At 42.7% G+C, this 10,885-nt stretch overlaps 1 non-coding gene across 1 annotated transcript; it reads left to right on the forward strand.

Annotated features, from left to right (window-relative positions):
* Positions 1–3,973: 3,973 nt before the first annotated feature.
* LOC111825958 lies at positions 3,974–4,080 on the forward strand. The gene has a single exon (XR_002829184.1). It is a non-coding gene; the product is annotated as a U6 spliceosomal RNA (small nuclear RNA).
* The last annotated feature ends 6,805 nt before the right edge of the window (positions 4,081–10,885 follow it).

Here is a 10,885-nt window from a genome sequence, read left to right on the forward strand (position 1 = left end):
CCCAGGTGGAGATTAGCTGAGTATCCAGAAAGACAGAGCACAAAGAGGAAAGGGCAGCACTGAGAAAGAACCCAGAGACCTGAAGATTATGAAAAAACTGCTTGAGTGTCCTATATTTCAGCAGAGTACTATCACCAATGTGTGTAAGAAAACTACTCAGGAGAAACCAAGATGGCGGCATAGGTAAACACCGGAGTTTGCTGCCTCGAACAACCACTTCAAAAATACAACTAAAAGACGGAACGGACATCATCCAGAACCACAGGAAGGCTGGCTGAGTGGAAGTTCTACAACTAGGAGGAAAGAGAAAAGCATACCGTGACTCAGAGGAGGCGCAGTGCTGAAGTGAAATACTAAGGTTCGGAGTGCATGCAGAGCGGGCTGGCGGCTGAGGGCGCGGTTGTCGTTTTCAATCGGGAGGGAGTCTCAGGCTCTGAGCTCCAGTTCCGGGCGAGTCTCTAGGGACCCAGACTCATATGGGAGAAGCGGGACTGATTGGCATCGGTCAGAACCCTAGGGCAGCTTTCTCTATGAGGGGCTTGCAAAATTACCAGGACACTGAGAAGCAGAGCCTCTGAGGGCAAGACTGAGAGCAGCCATAATTGCTAACCCCGCCCTGTTGATCCCGTGGGACCCGCCCCGCCCAAGCCCTGAAGGGAGGCTTTTGCTGGATAGCCTCAAGCAAAGGCTAGATTAGCACCTCCCTAGAGATCCAAGAGCCAGAAAGCCCAGAGGTCAGAGTGGGACCATCCAGTTTGCAGCTCCGTGGGACCATAAAAGACACACTCAGGGGGCAGATTCAGTGAGCACCAAAGCCCCATCGAAGCAAGTCTAGCCCCAGAGGGGCGTCTCCAGCACAGAAGTTTTCCCACTGCAGACACAGCTGATTCTCACAGCCAATTGGCCTGGAGGTCAATTCCTCACAGTGATAACTACAACAATCAAGGCTTAACTACAACAAGACTGTGCACAAAGCCCACAAGGGGGTGTACCAAGAGTGTCTACCTCAGGTAATTGGGACACTTAGCACAGAAAGGCACTCTATCGACACAGCGAAGCATAAAAAATGCCGAGACATAGAAACAGGACACAAACGACAGAATTGGAGGAAAGCAAACTGTTGGATATAGAGTTCAAAACCACACTTTTAAGGTCTTTAAAGAACTGTCTAGAAGCTGCCGATAAATTTAATAAGGCCCTCGAAAAGACTGGTGAGACCGCTGATAAATGTAGTGAGATCTTCAAGAAGACTGGTGAGACCGCCGATAAATGTAGTGAGATCCTCAAGAAATCTAATGAGACCCTCGATGTTGTGATAAAGAACCAACTAGAAATTAAGCATACACTGACTGAAATAAAGAATATTATACAGATTCCCAACAGCAGACCAGCGGGTCACAAGAATCAAGTCAAAGATTTGAAATACGAAGAAGCAAAAAACACCCAACCAGAAAAGCAAAATGAAAAAAGAATCCAAAAATACAAAGATAGTGTAAGGAGCCTCTGGGACAGCTTCAAGCATACCAACATCCGAATTATAGGGGTGCCAGAAGATGAGAGAGAGCAAGATATTGAAAACCTATTTGAAGAAATAATGACAGAAAACTTCCCCTACCTGGTGAAAGAAATAGACTTACAAGTCCAGGAAGCGCAGAGAACCCCAAACAAAAGGAATCCAAAGAGGACCACACCAAGACACATCATAATTAAAATGCCAAGAGCAAAAGACAAAGAGAGAATCCTAAAAGCAGCAAGAGAGAGAAAATCAGTTACCTACAAGGGAATACCCATACGAATGTCAGCTGATTTCTCAACAGAAACTTTGCAGGCCAGAAGGGAGTGGCAAGAAATATTCAAAGTGATGAATACCAAGAACCTACAACCAAGACTACTTTATCCAGCAAAGCTATCATTCAGAAGTGAAGGCCAGATAAAGAGCTTCACAGATAAGAAAAAGCTAAAGGAGTTCATCACCACCAAACCAGTATTATATGAAATGCTGAAAGGTATCCTTTAAGAAGAGGAAGAAGAAGAAAAAGATACAAATTATGAACAACAAATACACATCTATCAACAAGTGAATCTAAAAATCAAGTGAATAAATAATCTGATGAACAGTATGAACTGGTGATTGTAATAGAATCAGGGACATAGAAAGGGAATGGACTGACTATGCTTGGGGGGGTAGGAGAAGGAGTGTGGGGGTGAGGGAAGAGATTGGACAATAATCGTGCACCTATGGATGAGGACAGTGGGTGGGGAGTGAGGGTGGAGGGTGGGGTGGGAACTGGGTGGAGGGGAGTTATGGTGGGAAAAAAGAGTAACTAATGTAATAATCTGAACAATAAAGATTTAATTAAAATTAAAAAAAAAAGAAAGAAAACTACTCAAGGCCAGGAAAAGATGCAGTGGTTCTCAACCTTCTGGCTCTTTAAATACAGTTCCTCATGTTGTGACCCAACCATAAAATTATTTTGGTTGCTACTTCATAACTGTAATGTTGCTACTGTTATGAATCTAATGTAAATATCTGATATGCAGGATGGTCTTAGGCAACCCCTGGGAAAGGGTCGTTTGACCGCCAAAGGGGTCACGACCCACAGGTTGAGAACCACTGGATTAGAGGGAACAACATTCAGTTCACATGGGGTTGAGAATAATGCCTATTTTCACCAGCTAGCCTGAATCACTTCCTAATTCCATAATTAATGGAGCATTAGGTAGGGTGCTCAGAAAGGCTAAGCCTCAGTAGTGGGGAATAATTATCCCTAGACTAAAAGCTGCTCTAATCCTGCTTAACACACCTTAAAAGCAAGACCCCAAAGGATCAAAATATTTCCAGGCAATTAAATACATCCCAGAACTAAGTTCAAGAACTTTTACAGAATGCAAAAAATATCCAGCAACCAAGAAGGTAAAACCCACAATTCAGTCAAGAATTACCAGCCATGTAAATAAGCAGGAATATATGACTCATAATGATAAGATGGTCAGTCAATCAAAATCAAAGCAGAACTGACACAGATGTTAGAATTAGCAGGCCAGCACATTAAAGCAGTAACAATAACTTAGTTCAATTTGTTTAAAAAGCTAGAGGAAAAATTATACATGTCAAGTAAAAACATGGAAGATAATTTTTTGAAGGCCCAAATAAAACTTCTACACTTGAAACTATATGGTTTTAAAACACACTGGATGGGATTAACAGCGGATTAAATATTGCAGAAGAAAAAGTTAGTGAACTTGAAGACTTGGAAATAGAAACCACCTAAAATAACCACAGAAGGGGAAATGGTAATAACGAAAACACAACTGTGAGCTCTGGGAAAAATTGGAAAGAAACCATCAAAAATAAAACACCGAAGGGAAAAAGACTAAGAAAAATAATTGCACATCAAAAGATCCTCAATGTCACTAATCCTTGGGGAAATGCAAATCAACACTATAATAAGTTACCTCACACCCATCAGAATGGCTATTAAAAACAAAACAACACAGAAAATAACAAGTGGTGGCAAAGATGTGGAGAAATTGGAACCTTTGTGCACCAGTGGTGGGAATGTGAAATGGTGCAGCTGCTAAGGAAACAGTATAGCAGTTCCTCAAAATATTAAAAATAGAACTGCCATATGAATCAGACATTATACTTCTGGTAATATACCCAAAAGAATTGAAAGCAGAGTCTCAAAAAGATATCTGTATCCCCATGTTTATAGCAGCATTATTCATAATAGCTAATGCACTGAAGCAACCCATACATCTGCAGGTGAATGGATAAATAAGATGTGGTCTTATTTATCAAGGGAATATTATTCAGCCTTAAAAGGGAAGGAAATTTTGCAATAAACTACAAGACAGATGAAACTAAGACATTATACTAATAAAATAAGCCAATTACAAAAATGCAAATATTATCTGATTCTACTTATATTAGGTACTTAGAGTAGTCAAAATCTTAAAGACAGAAGGTAGAGTGCTCATTTCAGCAGCACATATACTAAAATTGGAACCATACAGAGAAGATTAGCATGGCCCATGCACAAGGATGACACGCAAATTCGTGAAGCCTTCCATATTTTTTAAAAATCAAGTAGTCATATCAATTGATGCAGAAAAAGCATTTGACAAAATCCAACACTCTTTCTTCATAAAAATGCTCAGCAAGGTGGGAATAGAAGGATCATACCTCAACATAATAAAAGCCATATATGACAAACCCACAGCCAACATCATACTCAATGGTCAAAAACTAAAACCATTCCCCCTAAGAACAGGAACAAGATAGGGATGCCCACTCTCACCACTCCTGTTCGACATAGTACTGGAAGTACTAGCCATTGCGATCAGACAAGAAGAAGAAATAAAAGGCATCCAAATTGGAAAAAAAGAAGTAAAACTATCCTTATTTGCAGATGACATGATACTGTACATAGAAAACCCTAAAGACTCCATCAAAAAATTTTAGACCTAATAAATAAATTCAGCAATGTAGCAGGATACAAAATTAATGCCAAGAAATCTATGGCATTTCTTTACACCAACAGTGAACTTACAGAAAGAGAAACTAAAAAAGCAATCCCATTTACCATCGCACCAAAAAAGTTAAAATACCTACCAATAAACTTAACTAAGGAGGTAAAAGACCTATATGCGAAAAACTACAGGGCACTGAAAAAAGAGATAGAGGAAGACATAAACAGATAGAAGAATATACCGTGTTCATGAATTGGTAGAATCAACATCATCAAAATGTCCATACTACCCAAAGCAATCTATAGATTCAATGCAATCCCCATTAAAATACCAACGGCATATTTCACAGATCTAGAACAAACGTTCCAAAAGTTCATCTAGAATAAAAAAAGACCTCGAATAGCTGCAGCAATCCTGAGAAAGAAGAACAAAGTAGGTGAGATCTCAATACCTGATATCAAGCTGTATTGCCAAGCCACTGTTCTTAAAACAGCTTGGTACTGGCATAAGAACAGACATATAGATCAATGGAATAGAATAGAGAACCCAAAAATTGACCCAAACCACTATGCCCAATTAATATTTGACAATGGAGGCAAGAACATACTATGGAGTCAAGACAGTCTCTTCAATAAATGGTGTTGGGAAAATTGGACAGATACATGCAAAAAAAATGAAACTAGACCACCAACTTACACCATACACAAAAATAAACTCAAAATGGATAAAGGACTTAAACATAAGATGGAAAACCATAAAATTACTAGAGGAATCCACAGGCAGCGAAATCGCAGACATATGCCGAAGGAATTTCTTCACTGATACTGCTTCTAGGGCAATGGAAACTAAAGAGAAAATAAACAAATGGGACTACATCAAAATAAAAAGCTTCTGCACAGCAAAGGAAACCATCAACAAAACAACAAGAAAACCCACTGCATGGGAGAACATATTTGCTAATGTTATCACCGATAAGGGTTTAATCTCCAACATTTACAGGGAACTCATACAAATTAACAAAAGGAAGATAAACAATCCAATCAAAAAATGGGCAAAGGACCTAAATAGACACTTTTCGAAAGAGGACATACAGAAGGCCGAAAGACATATGAAAACATGCTCAAAGTCACTAATTATATGAGAGATGCAACTCAAAACGACAATGCAGTATCATCTCACACCAGTCAGAATGGCTATCATCAACAAATCAACAAACAACAAGTGTTGGAGAGGATGTGGTGAAAAAGGAACCCTTTTGCACTGCTGGTGGGAATGCAGACTGGTGCAGCCACTGTGGAGAACATTATGGAGTTTCCTCAGAAAACTAAAAATGGAACTCCCATTTGACCCAGTGATCCCACTTCTGGGAATATATCCCAAGAAGCTAGAAACACCAATCAGAAAGGACATATGCACCCCTATGTTCATAGCAGCACAATTCACCATAGCTAAGATTTGGAAACTGCCTAAGTGCCCATCAGCAGATGAGTGGATTAAAAAACAGTAGTACATCTACACAATGGAATACTACACTGCGGTAAAAAATAAGGAATTCTTGCCATTTGCAACAGCATGGATGGAACTGGAGAGCATTATGCTAAGTGAAATAAGCCAGTCAGAGAAAGATAAATACCACATAATCTCATTCATTTGTGGAATCTAATGAACAACATAGACTGATGAACAGGGACAGATCCAGAGACAGAGAAGCAGCAATCAGATTGTCAAACCTCAGAGGGAAAGTAGGGGAGGGTAGGGGTAAGGGGAGAGATCAACCAAAGGACTTGTATGTATGCATATAAGCCCAACCAATGGACACAGACAACAGGGGGATGAGAGCATGAGTGGGGGATTGGGGGTGGGGGTTGGGGGTTAATGGGGGGATGAGGACACATATGTAATATCTTAACCAATAAAGAAATTAAAGATAAAAAAGACAGAAGATAGAATAGTGGCTGCTAGAGCTGTGGAAACTGGAGGATGGGGATATATATATATATATATATATATATATATATATATATATATATATAAATGAAATATGGTAAGTGTCCGACTAAGTCAGTGGTCAGCAAACTCATTAGTCAACAGAACCAAATATCAACAGTTCAACAACTGAAATTTCTTTTGAGAGCCAAATTTTTAAAACTTAAACTATATAGGTAGGTACATTGTTATTAACTTAATTAGGGTACTCCTAAGCTGGCCTTTGCTAAAAACGTCCTCAATCTGATTGAGGTACGTTTGCTGAGGTCGACCCCTTCCAACTCTCCCATCCACACTCGTCTTGTATACTTGTTTCATCTATCTCCATTCCAAAAACCAACCTCTGCGCATGGGCCACAAAGTTTCAATCATACTGTACGCGCGCGCCTGCACGTGGTATTTTGTGGAAGAGCCACACTCTAGGGGCCAAAGAGCCACATGTGGCTTGTGAGCCGCGGTTTGCCGACCACTGGACTAAGTGGTCGACCGGCTGGGTGCTATGACGTGCACTGACTACCAGGGGGAAGATGTTCTGACCAGTAGGTTAGCTTGCTGTTAGGGTCTGGCCAATCGGGACTGGGCAAGATGGGGCCGGACATGCCCTGGAGTGCCGGGAGCCGGTCCATCCTAGTTAATATGTTTGCTCCCTTTAGCGCCATGTGTTTTAACCAAGGTCACCTCTCCGAGAAAGGTTGTTTCCCCAGGTGGGGATCTTTCCCTGAGGTTAGGGAGGGGATACAACCCCTTAATTAAGTGCCAGGCGGGTAATCAAGCTACATGGTCTTTACTCCCTGGAATGGAGATGAGAAACACCTTAACCCTTGTAATAGAAATTGACAGGATTGAGATCGGCTGGTATAAATACGGATGTAATAAGACAATAAACGTCAGATCCTCATCAGTTCCTGACCAGAACTCCGACCAGAACTTTGGCTGGAGATCCTGGCTATAGGTCCTGACTAGGCTGCTGACCAACTGAAGGCTGTCTTCGTGTCATTCCTTCTTCGCCGACTCCGTCCACACCTTTGGGGACCCCTGGACCTGCTGGGATTGGACCCCAGCACTGGAGCCCTCCCGCGGCCCCTCACATGGTCCCTCCCTGGCCACCGGCCCTGATTTGCCCCAATTGGGACTGGGCAAGATGGCTTTGATAGCCACGATAGCTGGCCAGGCAAAGGGACCCCACCCATGCACGAATTTCGTGCACTGGGCCTTTAGTTGTTTAATAAGTACAGAGTTTCAGTTTTGAAAGATGAAAAGAGTTCTGAAGATGGATGGTGGTGATGTTTGCACAACAGTGTAAATATATACTTAATGACACGAATTGCACACTTAAAATGGTTAAAATTGTATATTTTGTGTTTATATTTTACCACAATTTTCTAAAAACAAGAGTATTTACTATTCGAGTCCATTTATTTTATATAAATTTCTAGAAAATGTAAACTACTGTACAGTGGAAAAGCAGATTATCAGGAGAGAGGACAGGAAGGGGCAGGAGTGAGATTACAAAGGGGCATTGTATTGATTGTGGTTTTACAGGTTTTATATGTCAAAACTTATCAAATTGTATGTTTCAAATATGTGCAGTTTTTGCATGCCAACTAAACCCCTAATAAAACTCATAAAAAAATCACCTCTGAAATTACTGGCCGAGTGTCTGGGATTTGGGGGAGAGGTGTCATTTTTATTTTTTGGTTGTGGGATTTGTCTCTGACTGAAATGTTCCCTGGCCTCACCAGCTGGTAGATTCAGATAAGATCATGCTATTGATAATAACCCATAATTCCTTGATTTTTGCTCCACCTGATAGTGTAGAATTTTATCCCTACACTCACCCGCGCACATTCAGATGCTTTTGGGAGTCCCCAGGAAACAGTTGGCAGGATTGTATTTGCACTAAAACAATTTATTTGGGCCCTATTCTTACCAAATCCTCCATGAAACCTGTATCCTCAGGTTATGCCTGTAGTTTGTCTTTCCATCAAGTTCTCACACACAGCCAACGGGCCAGACCAGGGGCAACCTCAGACAAACACCAGTATGTCTTCTCTTTTCCTCCCTATTCTTCTCCCCTTGGGTCCCTCCTCCCAAACTGCCAATAGATTCCTGCATCCTGCCCCATAGGTTCATCAGATGTGCCCAGAGAGATGTGATTTCCACTGGCCAACTCAAGTGACTGCAACTTCCAATCCACATATATCAAGATGACAGTGTTGACACATCTATTAGGGCCTCTGGACTTAAGTTCTCCATGCATTCATCTGTTTTGTTTTGTTGTGGGGTATTTTTTAAGGGATCTGCCCTTGGGATAACTGCTTTTATTTTCTGTTCATGAATCTCAGGTCCCTTGTGTGTTGCTAGTGGTCACTCCATCCGTAAGGTTCAGTTTTTATTCCCCTTTGGGAGGGGGGAGTCTCCCGAGTTGTTTTTTCACATGCTACAGTGTTGTCTTCATGTTGGAGAAATGTCCAGCTTTGTCCAAGAAGATGTAGAAGTGGTGGTCTTTGACCTTCAGAGGCAACATGGCAGGGACTTTACCCCATTGGGCCATGCAAAATATTTGGTTCAAGGGAACAGTGAAATGGGCACCCAAGCCAAAAAGAGCATGAGTGTGGAGGGTCACCTGCTCCCCTACAGCCTGAACTCCCCTATAGCATCACTGAACGCACAGAGAGGAAGGAGAAGATCAGCACCAAGTACCAGGGTACAGATGGCACCACAGCCCATGGCCAAGCCTAGCACCAGAGCGTGTAGCACACGTCCAAGTGGCCCTGTCTGGAAACTCCACATCTGGAGGCACATTGGGACCAGAGTTGAGCCAAGGCTGCCATGGCCAGGGAGGCCCAGAAGATGCCCTGGCCAGGGCAAAACAGCCCGAGAGCTGTGAAGAAGTGCCCTGCTCATGCTGGGAGAGCAGCCTGCCCTGGGGCGGGTGGCCTAGTACAGGTAGGTTCCATGTGCGGACAGGTTCTGCAGCGTGACAAGCAGCTGCAGTGGCCACCGCTGCCCAGGGGCCACCATGGCCCACACAGTGCTGCTTCTGGGGGCGGGACTACCTCTATGTACTCATTTTACAAATATGTAACACCACTCCCTAGGAAAACCGGCAAACAGGAGGCTCCATAGCTGTTGTGATAGGCTGATAGGTAAAATAATACATTTTGGCAGAGTTAGAAATTAGGCGATCACACTATGTTCTGCACCCCTGCAACCACCTACACTTAGACACATCGAAACAAAGACACAAGTTGTTAATCTACTGGAACAATAAATGTGGGGAAATACGGGACGACCAGGAGAATTGGTTTCCTTCCCTATACCATTCTCACTGCCCAAACTGTGAAGGAAAAACAGAAAGGAGATAGTGACATGTACGCTCAAGGCCTTCGCCTTCCTCCTGCTCTGTGATCTGTGCAGGAAGGCGAGGTTCTGATACACAGTACCCCATTAAATTGAGACGGTCGACAAGCTAGGCAACTACATAGAGTGATGGAGATGTTAATTTGCTTGATTGTGGTGATCTTTTCACAGTGCACACATGTATCAAAACATCAAATTGTACACCTTCAGTATATACAATTTTTATGTCAAAAATATCTCAACAAAGCTGTTAAAGTGCGGGGAAGGTGCTAGGGGAGTCTGGCTGTTTTGAGAGCACAGCCAGGAATACAAATCTACCACTAGAAGTGGGAAAATCAAGATGGAGCTTCCAGGGATGCCTCTGAGTTTCCCTCAGGGCAAATGCGGCCTGAACAGGGCCCAAATGTCCCCATGTGTCCACATGGAGAAGAGAGGTTAACTTAGGGCATGAACAGGCACACCTTCCAGGGCATCGCAGAGGAAGGAGCCTGAGCACCCTGGCACAGACCCCAAAGGAGTTGGGTCTCTGTGTCAAGAAAAGAAGGGCTCCCACAGACCTACATGCTGCCACCTGCCAGGGCCTGGAACAGGAAGTCCTCAGCACTGTTGACATCTGAGGCAGAAACGAGAGAGACCTCCCCTCTCCAATGTGTGGCCAATTGGAACTGTCATGAGTCTCTCACTCCTGGAATCCCAGGCTGCCTGAGCCCTGACAGCAGTACTGGAGGAAGAGGGCATGGAATCCTGAGGTAGAATTCTGAATTAAACCCTGACTGAGTTAATAATTGGCCTAAGAAATTAATGGACAGAGGGGAAACATGGAGTGAGTAAGATTCAACTGAAGGCACCTGGCAGATAGGAGATTTAGAATCAGAAATTAAATGTCATGAGTCTAAAATGCTTCTGCCACCCTGGGCCTTGCAAGGATAACTGCTCACTCTGCCTGGAAAAATCAGATGGCATCTTTGCTCCCCAAAGTACACCTTTGGGATTCACAGTTTTTTCCTTTCCTCCTCTCTAATAGTTTGCCTCCTTAGAGTTCTATCAGTCACTTTATACTGAT

Source organism: Myotis lucifugus, unplaced genomic scaffold (assembly GCF_000147115.1).
Source record: "Myotis lucifugus unplaced genomic scaffold, Myoluc2.0 scaffold_47, whole genome shotgun sequence".
Taxonomy (NCBI): Eukaryota; Metazoa; Chordata; class Mammalia; order Chiroptera; family Vespertilionidae; genus Myotis; species Myotis lucifugus.